The sequence below is a fragment of the Python bivittatus genome, unplaced genomic scaffold, assembly GCF_059951505.1.
Source record: "Python bivittatus isolate LINGU-HERP-01145 unplaced genomic scaffold, Pbiv_v1 ctg000000_np1212, whole genome shotgun sequence".
In the NCBI taxonomy this organism is placed as follows: Eukaryota; Metazoa; Chordata; class Lepidosauria; order Squamata; family Pythonidae; genus Python; species Python bivittatus.
In genome coordinates, this window is record NW_028277028.1 from 2,164,858 (window position 1) to 2,177,510 (window position 12,653).

The 12,653-nt window shown below is 46.6% G+C and overlaps 1 protein-coding gene across 3 annotated transcripts in view; it reads right to left on the bottom strand.

Moving 5' to 3' along the window:
- The window catches only part of VSTM2A (V-set and transmembrane domain containing 2A), a 152,073-nt gene that overhangs the window by 123,074 nt on the left and 16,346 nt on the right, over nt 1-12,653 (bottom strand). For 2 of the 3 annotated variants that reach the window (XM_088133412.1, XM_088133452.1), the window contains 2 exons: nt 4,868-4,957; nt 3,123-3,216 (listed from right to left, as the gene is read on the bottom strand). The gene's annotated coding sequence lies outside the window, so the exon portion shown is untranslated. The remainder of the gene's footprint in view (nt 1-3,122; nt 3,217-4,867; nt 4,958-12,653) is intronic. The other variant, XM_088133501.1, reaches the window with a different exon arrangement.

Genomic DNA, 12,653 nt, shown 5'->3' on the forward strand with positions numbered 1-12,653 from the left:
GGATAAAACATGTAAATTATCTATGATTTTGGAGACGCATCTACAACAAAAATCTAAAGGTTAGGTAACTGAAAACTCATGAGATTTGGTGATTTTATAATATATTGGTCTTTAAAAGTACAGGGCAGGCTGATAATATTGCTGACTCTTGAAAATATTTCTCCAAATGTATTTCATTAACAATTAGTATAATTTCATTAATACAAGAAATAAATAGTATTTAAATCAGCTGCTTAAAGTGGGTTCATTCTAGTATGCAACAAAGAGAAAGTTAAACTTATTACCAAAGAAAAAAAAAATTAACAGCACCACTGAAGCAACTATAGAGAACTTGTAAGAAGTTCCAAACATATCAGAAGGAAAGAAAATAAGATGTAACTCTAATGAAGGAGAGGAAAAGAAGCTTTCTCTGTAATGAAACTCGCTTCCCTTAAGCTTGTCCTGAGAAGAGTCTAAACCTTGAAATCCTAATACTACACATTTTAGGCTTATACAGGAGGAAAATCCTTCACAACATGACAGGCATTAAAGGAGACACACAGTTACTACAGGGCAATGCTTATGAGGAAATCTTCCCTCGTCTCCCCTCTAATTTCAAATGGAATAAATTCTTCTGGTTTAATGCACTGCTGCCTATAGGGATAAAAGTTCCTTTGTGGGGAAATGAAGCAAACACATTTTTAAGCATCCTGTCAAAAACAAAATGATTGGATTGCAAATTTCATCAAAGTTGATTGCCAAAAATGCAACAAAAAATAGATATTAAAAAAAATAATGTTAAAGCAGTTTTGTAAACTTGCCCTGGTTGAGGAGATGGATGACTCAGGAGCCCATCTGAATACTGCCCATTTGGAAAAGACAGTAAAACCCCCTTGACTTTTTGCCAGCCAGAAAGAAAAGAATAACTCATTTTGAAAATCTCTCCCTACTTGTTGGGACTTATGGATAGTCAACTAGAAAAGACTCATGGAAGATTGTTTTTGTACATAGTAACTGCAGTGAGACTACTATATGCACAAAGATGGAAAGATTCCAAAATACCCGGAGGAATGGTTGGTGAAGATGACCGAATTTGCCAAACTGGCAAGATTAAATTAGAGAGAAGACAAGTATATTTATTAGTGACTGGAAATCCTTTATGGATTTTTTGCTGAAAATGGAAAAAAATGAAGTGGTAGTTTATGGATTTGATGATTAGAAAGGATAAAATATGAGAAGAAGGGAATTATGAACCTTAAAGAGGGAGGATAGATGATAAATTTATTTGTAACTGCTGTAAAGAAGATCAGAAGCCTTTTCTTTTCTTTTCTTTCTTTTCTTTTTTCTATGTACTCTTTCTGTTTATTCACTTGTTATGTATTTTTCTTTATTCTTTTTCTTTCCTTTAAATCTGTATGTTTGTTTTTATTACTGTACAAAATCCTTTAATAAAAATTATGAAAATCTCTCCCTAATCAAAGAGAATTTAAACTTGGATAGGTCATCTAGGTGCTGTCCTCCACACTCCACAAGTTTCTGCTTATTCCTGAGCAACACTCTATGAAACACCTGAACTCATGTTTCCTTAATGGACTGGGCCTGACCCCAGCCACTGTGATGTCAGAGCAGACAGAAGTCTCTCTGAGTCCTCTCCTGGGATGGATTTGCAATTTCATCTCCAAGAAGTCTGCTAGAGGAACTGAATTTAGCCCCCCTGCTCCCTGTTTGCTGCCCCTGAAGCAGTCTTTCAGGGTCTCGGAAGCAGTTTAGAAGATCCATCCAGCTTTGCTTAATCATCTGGATCCAATCTGTATGTTGCAGTGTTGCAACAGTGCCCACCCCCTGAGTCCCAGCTAGAGGAAATCTTTGGCTTCAGGATGCCAATGAGTGCTGAGCAGACACGCACTGAGTCCTTTGCTTCCTTTCCTTCCCCTCCATGCAATGGAGGGTCTGTCTGTCACCAATATATGAGGGCAATGGGATGGAAAGTACAGGAGCCCTTCACGTTCTCTTCACACTACTCCTGTTCCATCATCTTTTTTTTCATCCTGATTGGCTTTTCGAACCTCTCTTTTTTCTTGTCCTTCCTCCCATCCTATACACAGAACCCCCCCCCATTCTTTTTTACTCCTTCTCCTACTATACTCCCAGCTCCCCAAGCTAAGGCACATGCCCCAATACCACCAGCAGCACCCCACTTACCTTAAACATTCTCTGTCTCTCTCTAAGGCAAAGAAAAGAGCTTTTATAGAGCATACGTGGGAATTGTTCTCTTTCCTAAAAACTGTGCTATACATGTGTCATTTCCCTATGAGCCCCAAGGGATTGTTCATTGTTGAAATTTTATTCTATTTTCTGTACTGAATGCTTATTTCCCCAATTTCCCATTGACTATTACTTCCTCTACTGAGTGCTTTATGATTTTTAAAAATATTTTCATTACTATTCCCTCAACATTTTTTATTGTTTTCAGTGCTATTCCCCCACTGAATGCTACTTTCCCAGTGACCTGTTACTTTCTTCTGATTGCCATCCCCCGATGGCATGCTCTCAGTGTGTTGTCCCTCAGTACAATCCAAGCCTTTTCTCTGAGGCATGCTTGGCCACCATTTTTGAGATCCACGTACACCCTGGCATTCTTAGTGTTTAAATACTCTTCTGTTAAAAGATCTTATTAACATACCAATCCTTTCTGGACAGCCCCTAGTAACACAACAGGAAATTTCAGAAAATAAAACTATCAACTTCTGTACTTCAGGAAAATGCAAGAGACATACCAATAAAAACTTCAATGACCAGCTCTGTAAATCCAACCATTTCTCATCAAATCTATTTTCTGTGCTAAAGGGAGGATACACTTATGCAGAAGTTCTGCTAACATCCTGAAATGCCTGTTTTTTAAATTAATTATTGCCTAATAAGTAAAACATGAATGTTCATCCCAGTTAGAACAGACTCCATATTGATTAATTACTGTGCCAAAATCTTGGTAACTTATCATACAAGAAAAACATGTCTATTTAAACATGTGTGTATTTAATCATATCTGCAGTGCTGAATTAGGATTTCTATCTGCCTCTGTTTACTGACACCTATCAGGGAACAACATAGGACTTCTTATACTGAGAGAAATTTGAACTTACTGAATATTACCAGAATTCTCCCTCACCTCCATATCATCATCATCACCATCATCATTGGAAGGGAAGGAATTAGAATTTTGTTGTTTTTTTTAAACTGAAAGTAGAAGAAAATGAAGTGTCAGACTTGTTCATCCAGTTTGCCAATAGTAAAAGCTGCTTATTATCTTTTCTACATGAACATTAGCTACAGGCCGCAGTCTCCAGGATGAAGAAAGCAAGGAATACAGGTAGGCATTTTTCACATTATTAGTGATTTGGTAAGCTGAAACATGGATCTTTAAAAATACTTAACCAATCAGGACAAGGGTAACTTTAGCACAATCCATAGCATAATGGTATCTTCTGGGGATGGAAAAGTTAGACTTGCTTTATGTCTCAGGCAAAGGAAATCATGGCAATTGAATTAACAATAAAATGAAAAAGAAATGTGAAAGTCAAATAGGAAGGAAGGAAGGAAGGAAGGAAGGAAGGAAGGAAGGGAGGGAGGGAGGGAGGGAGGGAGGGAGGGAGGGAGGGAGGGAGGGAAGGAAAGAGAGCCATATCAAACATTAACCCTATAATATATTGAATGTCCTCTCATCATGTTCCAGTTCATAGTCATTCTTCCTAGCCCACTGTGGTCTTCCTGAAGATTAGCTTTCCTATGTATATCATTTCTTCTTCTTCTTCTTCTTCTTCTTCTTCTTCTTCTTCTTCTTCTTCTTCTTCTTCTTCTTCTTCTTCTTCTTCTTCTTCTTCTTTTTTTATTATTATTATTATTATGGCCTTTTTATTCAACTATTGTCCAGCAAATGGCAACTAGCAAATGAAAGATCCCCTCTGCTACCATGGCAACCTATCAGAATATGAGTTTAAGCACCTACCAAAAATTGTAGTGAAAGTTTCCCCTAACAGGTTGGATTTTTTTTTTTAACCTTTAATAAATGCAGTTCTCCTAACAAGTACAGTTTACTAAATAAGGGATTAACTGTTTTGGATAAATTAACTTTAGGGCAGTTATAAACACGTTTTAATTTTTGCATTTAGTCAGGATTCAATTTTTAATTTTTTTAAAAAAAATTCAGATTGCTATCTTTTGTGAATGCTACCAGAAACTTCAGGGGAGCAAATTATGAAAATGGTGACTGTCCCCCAAATTTACCAACCAATCAATCAATTAATCAATCAATCAGTTACTGGCTACCAAAGAGCATGAATAAAGAGAAACATTCCTTTCTGAAGGTTGTTAAAATTTTGTTTCTTTTTCCTTGAAACTGTTTTTCAGAAATATTGATCAACATTTGGAAGTACCAGTTTTTGGGTGCAGTCTTACTCAGCCCGATCTTATATTAAACTCAGTGAGACCACTGCTGATGGGAAAAGCATAAGATTTCAGTGTGATTCTCTAGAGATAGTTTATAGGATTTCCCAGGATTTGGCCATTTATTATATTTGTTCAATTGGAAAGCATGTGAAGAAATCTGTCCCCTCTCTTGCAGAAAGATGAAACAGCCTGGAATAGGGTCTTAGATAAATTAGCAGGTACTTCTGCTGGGGGGCAGAGTCAAGGTGGTACCCTCAGACGTATGCTCAAAGCCGTTATCTTGACTCTTGGGCAGCCCTCCCACATACCTCTGCAACCCTAGCCAGAGGTTACAAAATAGGACCATTTAGATACTCAGCAAAGAGGGTGAGGTCTTACTTGCAAAGGAAAGCTTCCTTAAATCTTGAGGGGAAATAAGAAAAAAGAAAAGAGAGATTTTCACCTTCACTTGATTGGGCCAAACCAAGTCATCATTTTCTTCTCCCATGGATTAGTTAGAATGATGTCAAAGGACTGCAGCGTTGGTTTCACTCTGAAAAAGAGGAGTCATAGACACATCCTATTTCCTATTATATTAGGCTACTTTTCATGTTTATGAATAATTGGTATTTCAAATATTTAATCTACATTTAACCCTCGGTGTCTGGGGCATGTGTTCTACTGAAGAAATTGTACGTTTTGTTTTTTCTTAATAAAATGCTTTAAAAAAATAAACGGAGGAAATAACTAATATGAGTGCATATGCCTGAATGCTTGTTCCTCCTGCTTTTCTTTTAGAACAGGGCATCTCTGAAAGATTGACATTCTCTATAAATTGATAATAATCTGTTCTCAGTAATGCTGTAAGACAGCAGTTTCTACTCAGCAGTGCAATTGAAGAAAAGGCTTGAATTTGCAAAGCAAATCATACACTTTGCTAAAATTGAGTTTCCAAATGGCTCATGTCTAATGCCTCTCTTTATCTTCTCTAAGGAATGAATGAAACATACAAGTATTGGTGATTGGAAAGGCTTGTTTGCAACAGCTGTGGAAACAGTTGCCAAATCTCATTTTATGTTAAGAAAGCTCAAACACCAAAGGGTTTGATATGCATTAGAATTCATTTTTATTCTATACTGCACATAAAGTGTTCCTGCTGCTATAGAAAATGTTATGAAATCTATAAAACACAGTCTGGCTGTCCTGGTCATCTTACAGCTTGTTGCAGCAAGAGCTGAATAGGCAAATGCCATCTCCTTTGTGGATCATATGACCTTAATGTCAGCTATATTCCATAATAATTTCCATATCACCTTCTAATACTCATGATAAAAATCTCTCAACAGCATTTGCTTACAACTAGATTTAAACACATATGTCAACAAAATGTCTTGGTGCCTTGAAAAGCAGAACACATTGGTGATTTAAAACATCTTAAGTGTTTAATAGTAATTAGAACTTGCAAGAGTATAAATGACATGATTCTGAATAATAAAATCCATTCAAGGTTTGTAGGGTTGCATACACTAAAGAGCAACTTTATTGCTCAAACATGGTACCCAGTGGAAGTGAAATGATGTAATTCTTGTAAGGTTACTTATACATCTTAGATCCTGGACAGGCAGTAGACAAATTGAATGAATAATGAATACATTTTGAACCTAAAAGATAAAATTAGAGGGCTGTTGACTAAGAATAGGTGGCTGACTTGAAAAAAACAGCTTTTGCCAAATGAACGAGAGCTATGAACTTTGATATAAGCACTTTGATCCGTGAAGCATCCCCACAAGGCTCCTAGAAAGAAGAGGATACATGGCATAGAAAGTTCCAAGTGTAAGGTTTGCTGCATTTGGCACTGAACAGAACCTCGTGAGGCACAGGCTCAGACAAAAGGTAGTTTATTCAGGCATAATGCGTAGCGGTTACAGACAAAGCCAGGATTGGCTTGGCGCGGCTCCTTACAGTCGTTTTATAGGGTTCCCCCCTTGACCCACAGTACCCCCCAGTTCTGCCCCTTGTCCTTGCCCTGGGCTGCCCATCTGCTTGTGGCGATCTTCCGTCCCCTCGCCTCGATGGCAGATTCAGCCGGTTTCTATTGTGTACTGATCAGCTTCTTTTGTCTCTCCTGCCCTTGTGTTCCTGGGGCTTTCCTTGTGGTGGTTGTTTTAATCTGGGTTTGAATTGCCCGCTGATTGCTGCGTTTCCAGCGTGTTGTAAGCTGGAGTTGCCGGGGCGCCTGGGAAGCCGGCTGCGCCACAGTGTTGCCGCTTCTAATTGCCCGCCCCCTGCCGGTAGTTAACTTGTGGTTTCATTGTTTACTTGCCCTGATTACCTTTCGCCTGAGGCGGTGAAACTGAACAACGACTCTTCGCTGCAATGTGCACTAGGCTGAATCTGACACCAAGGAGGTATTAGGGAATTGGCAGACTAGTGTGGGAGGAGATAAGTTCTTGCAATAACCTGGGCCCGTGCTATTTAAGCCAATGAGGGTTTGACCATGAACGAATGGAAGGAGAATCTGAGAGCCCCACCATCCAGCATCATTTCCATTTTCCAAATTCAGAATCATCTTCACTGCTGCTGGCTTGAAATGCTGAGAACAAGGAGCAAAATCACTGTTTACCCAAGTAGTTGCCAATCTATCATCCTGCTGCACACAGGAGAAATGGGGAAAAGAAGCAAGGAGCTTAGCATGCCTGGTCTGGTGCTAGGAAGGGGAAACTGACAAAACATTTGTCAATTTCATCCGGTTGTTCTGCTTTAAAGGCAGCTGCAAAGCCATAAAATTAGCTTACCCCTTTTCAGACCTGAAACTCAGATATCAGAGGAAGGGTAAAAGAAGAGTTCCCTGAAGCAGGGAAGGAAAGCCACAGCATCGCAAATAAACAAATAGATCTAGTTCCACAGCATTTTCAGCTATGGGCTGTTCCAGACACCAAGTCAGTTCATAGCTGGAAGGAAATGCCAGCATAAATTGTACTGCCCCCACTGCCAATCCCTATTGTGCCACAGTAATAAGCCCAGTGAATGGTGCTGTCCTTACTTATTTACTGAAGGCCACATTAAGGAAATAGATTGGTGGATTCTCTGGTGTTGCAGGAAAACCAGCTACCAATCGTTGCAGGGGTGTGGTGAGTTAGACAGATGCTTATCATGGCAGGTTTACCACTTGTCAAATTGCCCAGCTAACATGTGGCAGACACTAAGCAGGACACAGAGTGAAGCAGGAGGGATCTCTCCTGATGCTCCTCACAAATCCTCCTCCATGCTTGTTACCTGTCTAAAGCCTAACACCTTATTTTAAAAAGTAGTTTGGCTGACAAAAGAATGCCACAGAGGGGGGGCTCAGGGTGAAGCAGGAGGAAGTGACTGGTAACAAGTGAGGTCTATCAAGAAGTGGTGGCAGCACCCAGAAATAACCAGTGGATGGCGGTGGAGAAAATTCTGTTGTAGTTAGCCTGCCTGTAATAACAAGAGTCGTCACCATGCCACCGAGTGCTGCCGAAGTGGGAATGCAGTAGGCTAGGGCAGCATATGTAACCATGGTGCCCTGTAAAAACAGCCATGGGGACTGCAGCTGCCAGATGTAGATCCCAGGAATATAGTGTCAGGTTCAGCCAGCACTGCACGGCTAGGAACTTGCCCAGCCGGGCTTTAGTCAATTTCACCGCTCGAGCACTAGCGCAGAAAGAGGAAGTGCGAAACCGCAAACTAATGAATGGGCCGCCTGGCGCAACTTTATTAATCTGGACCAGATGCATTGTGTTAACGCCAGAGGGCCACGGGTGCTATAGACAAAGGAGAGAGCCACGGAATTGAGGAAGAGCGATCAGCGTGTGAGGGGAAGCTCCCGGCTGTGCGCGCGACAGAAGCCCCAAGGAAGGCAAAGACGCCATAGGCAACAACAATCAAAGAAACAAGAGAACTGGGCTGAGCCCACCATTCGAGCAAAAGGGGGGATTACAGGGGGCAATCTGTAATCTAATCTGTAATATGTAACCTAGCAATGGGGCCCTCAGGGAATTGGGACAACTATAAATGAGCAATGTAAATGTGCCAAGCCAGTCCTGGCTTTGTTTGTAACTGTTACGTTAGGCATGAGTAAACCTCTTTTGTGAACCACACGTGTCACGGGAGTTTCTCTTGTCAAATGGGGCAAATCTTACATAAAGCCAGGACTGACATTGAGTGCTACCCGGTACCGAGGAGCGCTCACCTTCTTTCCCTGCAGCCAGGACCAGAGAGGAATCGATTGACGGCACCAGGAGATGGCAAGCGATGGGGAAACCGCTAGCCAGCAGGGCAACCAGGAGCCCGGATCCGAAGGCGCGACGGCAGGACCAGTCCAGTGCAAACGGCACACGGACACAGCCGAGAAGGCGCCAGAGGACGGGTGGTCATTCGGCGGGGGCAGGAGCCCTGACGGGTTGCCAGCATGGGGGGTCGCAATGAGTCATGACTCAGAACCCGAGGCCCGGGAGCTGGAGGAATGATTCACCCGACTGGAGGCCAAGATCGAGCAGCAGATGGACGCCGTCCAAGTGATGTTGCAGACCATGCTCCAGGGGGGCAAAGCCCCAAGGCCTGAGTCGCAGGTGAAGAAGGAATCGGGCGATGCCGGCAGCAGTGAGGGCACAAACTCGAGAAGCTGCGCGGAGCCCAGACCAGAGTTTGCGCAGACGGCTCCAGTCCCTAGCGTAAGGAAGAGGGGACCCGCAACCACGGCCAGTTCGCGGGGCGCCAAGCGGGCGCTCGGCGGCGGGATGGAGCCAGAGGGGTTGATGGGACGTGCAGTTCCCAGGAGCAGCAGCGCAGGGTCCAGGAGCCAGGAGCTGGAGGAGAGGCTGGACCGGCCAGAGGGCGACCTCCAGCAGCGGGTGACAGCCGTACCAGGCATGCGGCAGGCATGGCGTGGCGGAGCCAGAGCCCCGGCTGGGGCAGCCTCAGAGGGCAGCGTGGAGACCAGGCTGGCAGAGGTGGTCAGCCTGACGGGGAGTGTGAAGGAGAGTTGGCGGCCAGCAGAGGTGCCGCAATTCAGGAGCTCGAGGAGCGAGCTCTCGGGGAGCCCCAAGCCACTAACCTATCCCCGTACGCAGGACAGGCAACTCGGAGATCCAGGGGAGAGCACCCAGTAGGGACGACCTGGAGACTAGTGAGGTGGAGCTGGCTGGCGGAGACGGCGGGAGATACCGGAGACCAGAGGAAGCAAGAGACGCGAGCCCCGATACCAGCCACAGCGGACCGCAATGAGGCGGCACTGGAGGCGAGGCGCAGGAGCCGACGGCGGAGGATCGAGGTTGGAGATGCCCGGCAGACTGCGGGGATTTGCTACCGGTGTGGGGGCAAAGGGCATCGGATGGTGCAGTGCCCCTCGAGGCAGGGGGTCTTGGTGAGCTGCACAGAGGATGGGGCTGGCGATTCCCAGCTACAAGAAACCCTGACCGATCCTGGGAGGAGGCAGCAGCTCATGGAGCGGCGTGCAGCAGAGCTGGCTGGCTCACGAGGAAGCCCAGCTCCGCGAGGAGGGGAGAGCGAGCCAGCGGGAGGCGACGCCCGGCAACACTGAGGCGCACCCTGGAGCAGCCAACAGAGTGGCAGCATGAGGAACAGCGGGACAGCAGAAACTACTTGCCCATGAGGATCAGGGTCCACCTCAAGGGGGTGAGATCAGAAGCAGAGGCGAAAGTCGACGCCTTGCTGGATTCAGGATGCACCCACTGCCTGATCCACCCGGTACTAGCATCTGCGCTGGGGCTCAGAGTGAGGAGACTCAGGGAGCCCCTCGCACTCAGCCAGTTGAATGGATCGACGGCAGGAGGGGGGCCGGTGCAGTATCGCACTGAGCTGGTCGGTTTGACAGTAGGGACAAGCCGGGAGGAGCTAGGCTTGGTAGTTGCCCCGGTGGCCAACCACGCACTAGTGCTGGGGCTGGCATGGCTTACCAGAACCTGCACATCGATTGGGTGGCCAAGACGGTGCGGTTCGGGGGCACCACCGAGCAGATGTGGTCGAGCCGCAGAGGTGGCACGAGAGCAGGGGGCCCCACGGAGCTCAGCGAGGTGACGGCTGCGCGACGGAGAGCAGAGGGCCAGCGAGCTGCAGCAGCGACGGCAGTGGGGCCTGGGCAGCCAACCACACGCGAGGCGAGGACGGCGCCGAGGGAGACCAGAAGAGGAGCCAGGGTGGCAAGCGCACGAGAGGGTGCGGCAGCTGAGACGGTGCGATTCGACGGCACTACTGGACAGACTGGGCCGAGCCGCAGAGAAGGCACTGGAGCAGAGAACCCAATGAAGCTCGAGGAGGTGGCGGCCGCAGGAGGGGGAGCCAAGGGTCGGGAAGCTGCAGCGGCGACGACAGTGGGGCCTGGGCGACCAACTGCACGTGAGGCGAATACGAGGACAGCGCCAAGGGCGACCAACAAACGAGAGGGGCCGACAGCCGAGGTGATGGTGGCATTGACGGCGAAGGGGCCCACAACAACACAAAGGGCGGCTGCAGCAGAGATGGTGGCAGCGGGACCCGAGGGCTCTGCAGCAAACCACACTGGCGCCAAGAGCGAGGGCAGTAGCGGTGATGGGAGCCGAGAAGTCCACGCCAAGTGTGAGCGGAGAAGCCGGCGGTAGACTGGGACCCTGCTGTGCCCAGTGGAATCTGGAGGGTTGTAGGACCCTGAAGAAGCCGCCGCTCGAATCGAGGGACCCGAAGATGACCCCGCTGGAGGCGAAAGGCGGAGCCCAACCCCCAAGGGAGAAACAGGGGAAGGGAGCCGAGCTGGAGCTGAGGCGGCGCTGTGCGGAGGTGAGTGAGGGAGACCCCTGGTTGGCAAGCAACAAGGACTCCCTGAAGAAACAAGGGAGCTGGGGGGAGCACAAGGGGAGGCTCTATGTTCCAGAAGCTTGCCGGGTGGATGTGCTCAGGAGAGGGCACACGGACGAGATTACGGGACATTGTGGGTTTGTTAGAACTTTCCACCTCCTGCGTGAACAGTTCTGGTGGCCGAACAGTTCTGGTGGCCGTCTCTCCGGAGGGATACGAGGGAATACGTGGCCAGCTGTTCGATGTGTGCAATGGCGAAGGAAGGGAAGGAGAACCTTCGGGGACCCGTCCTATAAGTGACTTGGCCATGGTAAGGCCAAAGCCCCAAGCCGAGGAAAGGCACATCGTTATGGCAGATGTGGGGGCAGCACCCTAGTAACCCAATTAAGAGGGGGACTTGTCTTCAGGGGGGCGGTATGTCAGGTTCAGCCAGTGCTGCAGGGCTAGGAACTTGCCCAGCCGCGCTTTAGTCAATTTCACCGCTTGAGCGCTAGCGCAGAAAGAGGAAGTGCGAAACCGCAAACTAATGAATGGGCCACCTGGCGCAACTTTACTAATCTGGAGCGGATGCACTGTGTTAACGCCAGAGGGCCACGGGTGCTATAGACAAAGGAGAGAGCCGCGGAATTGAGGAAGAGCAATCAGTGCATGAGGGGAAGCTCCAGGCTGTGGACCGAAGCCCCAACGAAGGCAACGACCACGCCATAGGCAACAACAATCAAAGAAACAAGAGAACTGGGCTGAACCTGCCATTCAAGTAGAAGGGGGGGATTAGAGGGGCAATCTGTAATCTAATCTGTAATATGTAACCTAGCAACGGGGCCCGCGGGGAATTGGGACAACTATAAATGAGCAATGTAAATGTGCCAAGCCAGTCCTGGCTTTGTTTGTAACTGTTATGTTACACATGAGTAAACCTCTTTTGTGAGCCACACGTGTCACGGGAGTTTCTCTTGTCAAAGGGGGCAAATCTTACATATAGATTGGAACAGCTATAGATAACGTCAAGCTGCCTCAGTATCTTTGGGGATGAGGACATGGTAGGAAAAAAAAAAGCTATTTCCATGGCAAGTGAGGAAGAGCCTTACAATGGAGCTGATTCAGCTCACCTCTGTGATGTTGCTGAGGTTGTAGGAACCCAGAGATCAATAGCTTTTTTTTCAAACTGGTACATAATTCTCACATGGGTAAAACTGAGAGCGAAAGTCACCTGAGACTGGGAGAGTTGCAGCAAGTTAAGATGGCAGTGTAGAAATACAGAACATCAGAGCAAGGAGAAGAAGTGGTAAGCAATAAGAACAGACAAAAACGGGAGTGACAGTCCATGAGAGAGAAAGAATTGTTTGCTCTTATCCAGGAAAGGGCAGGAATTCTCAGTGGTAGATCAAACACTAAAAGGAAGGGAGGGCCAAGCCACAGTAGAGCTAGAAATG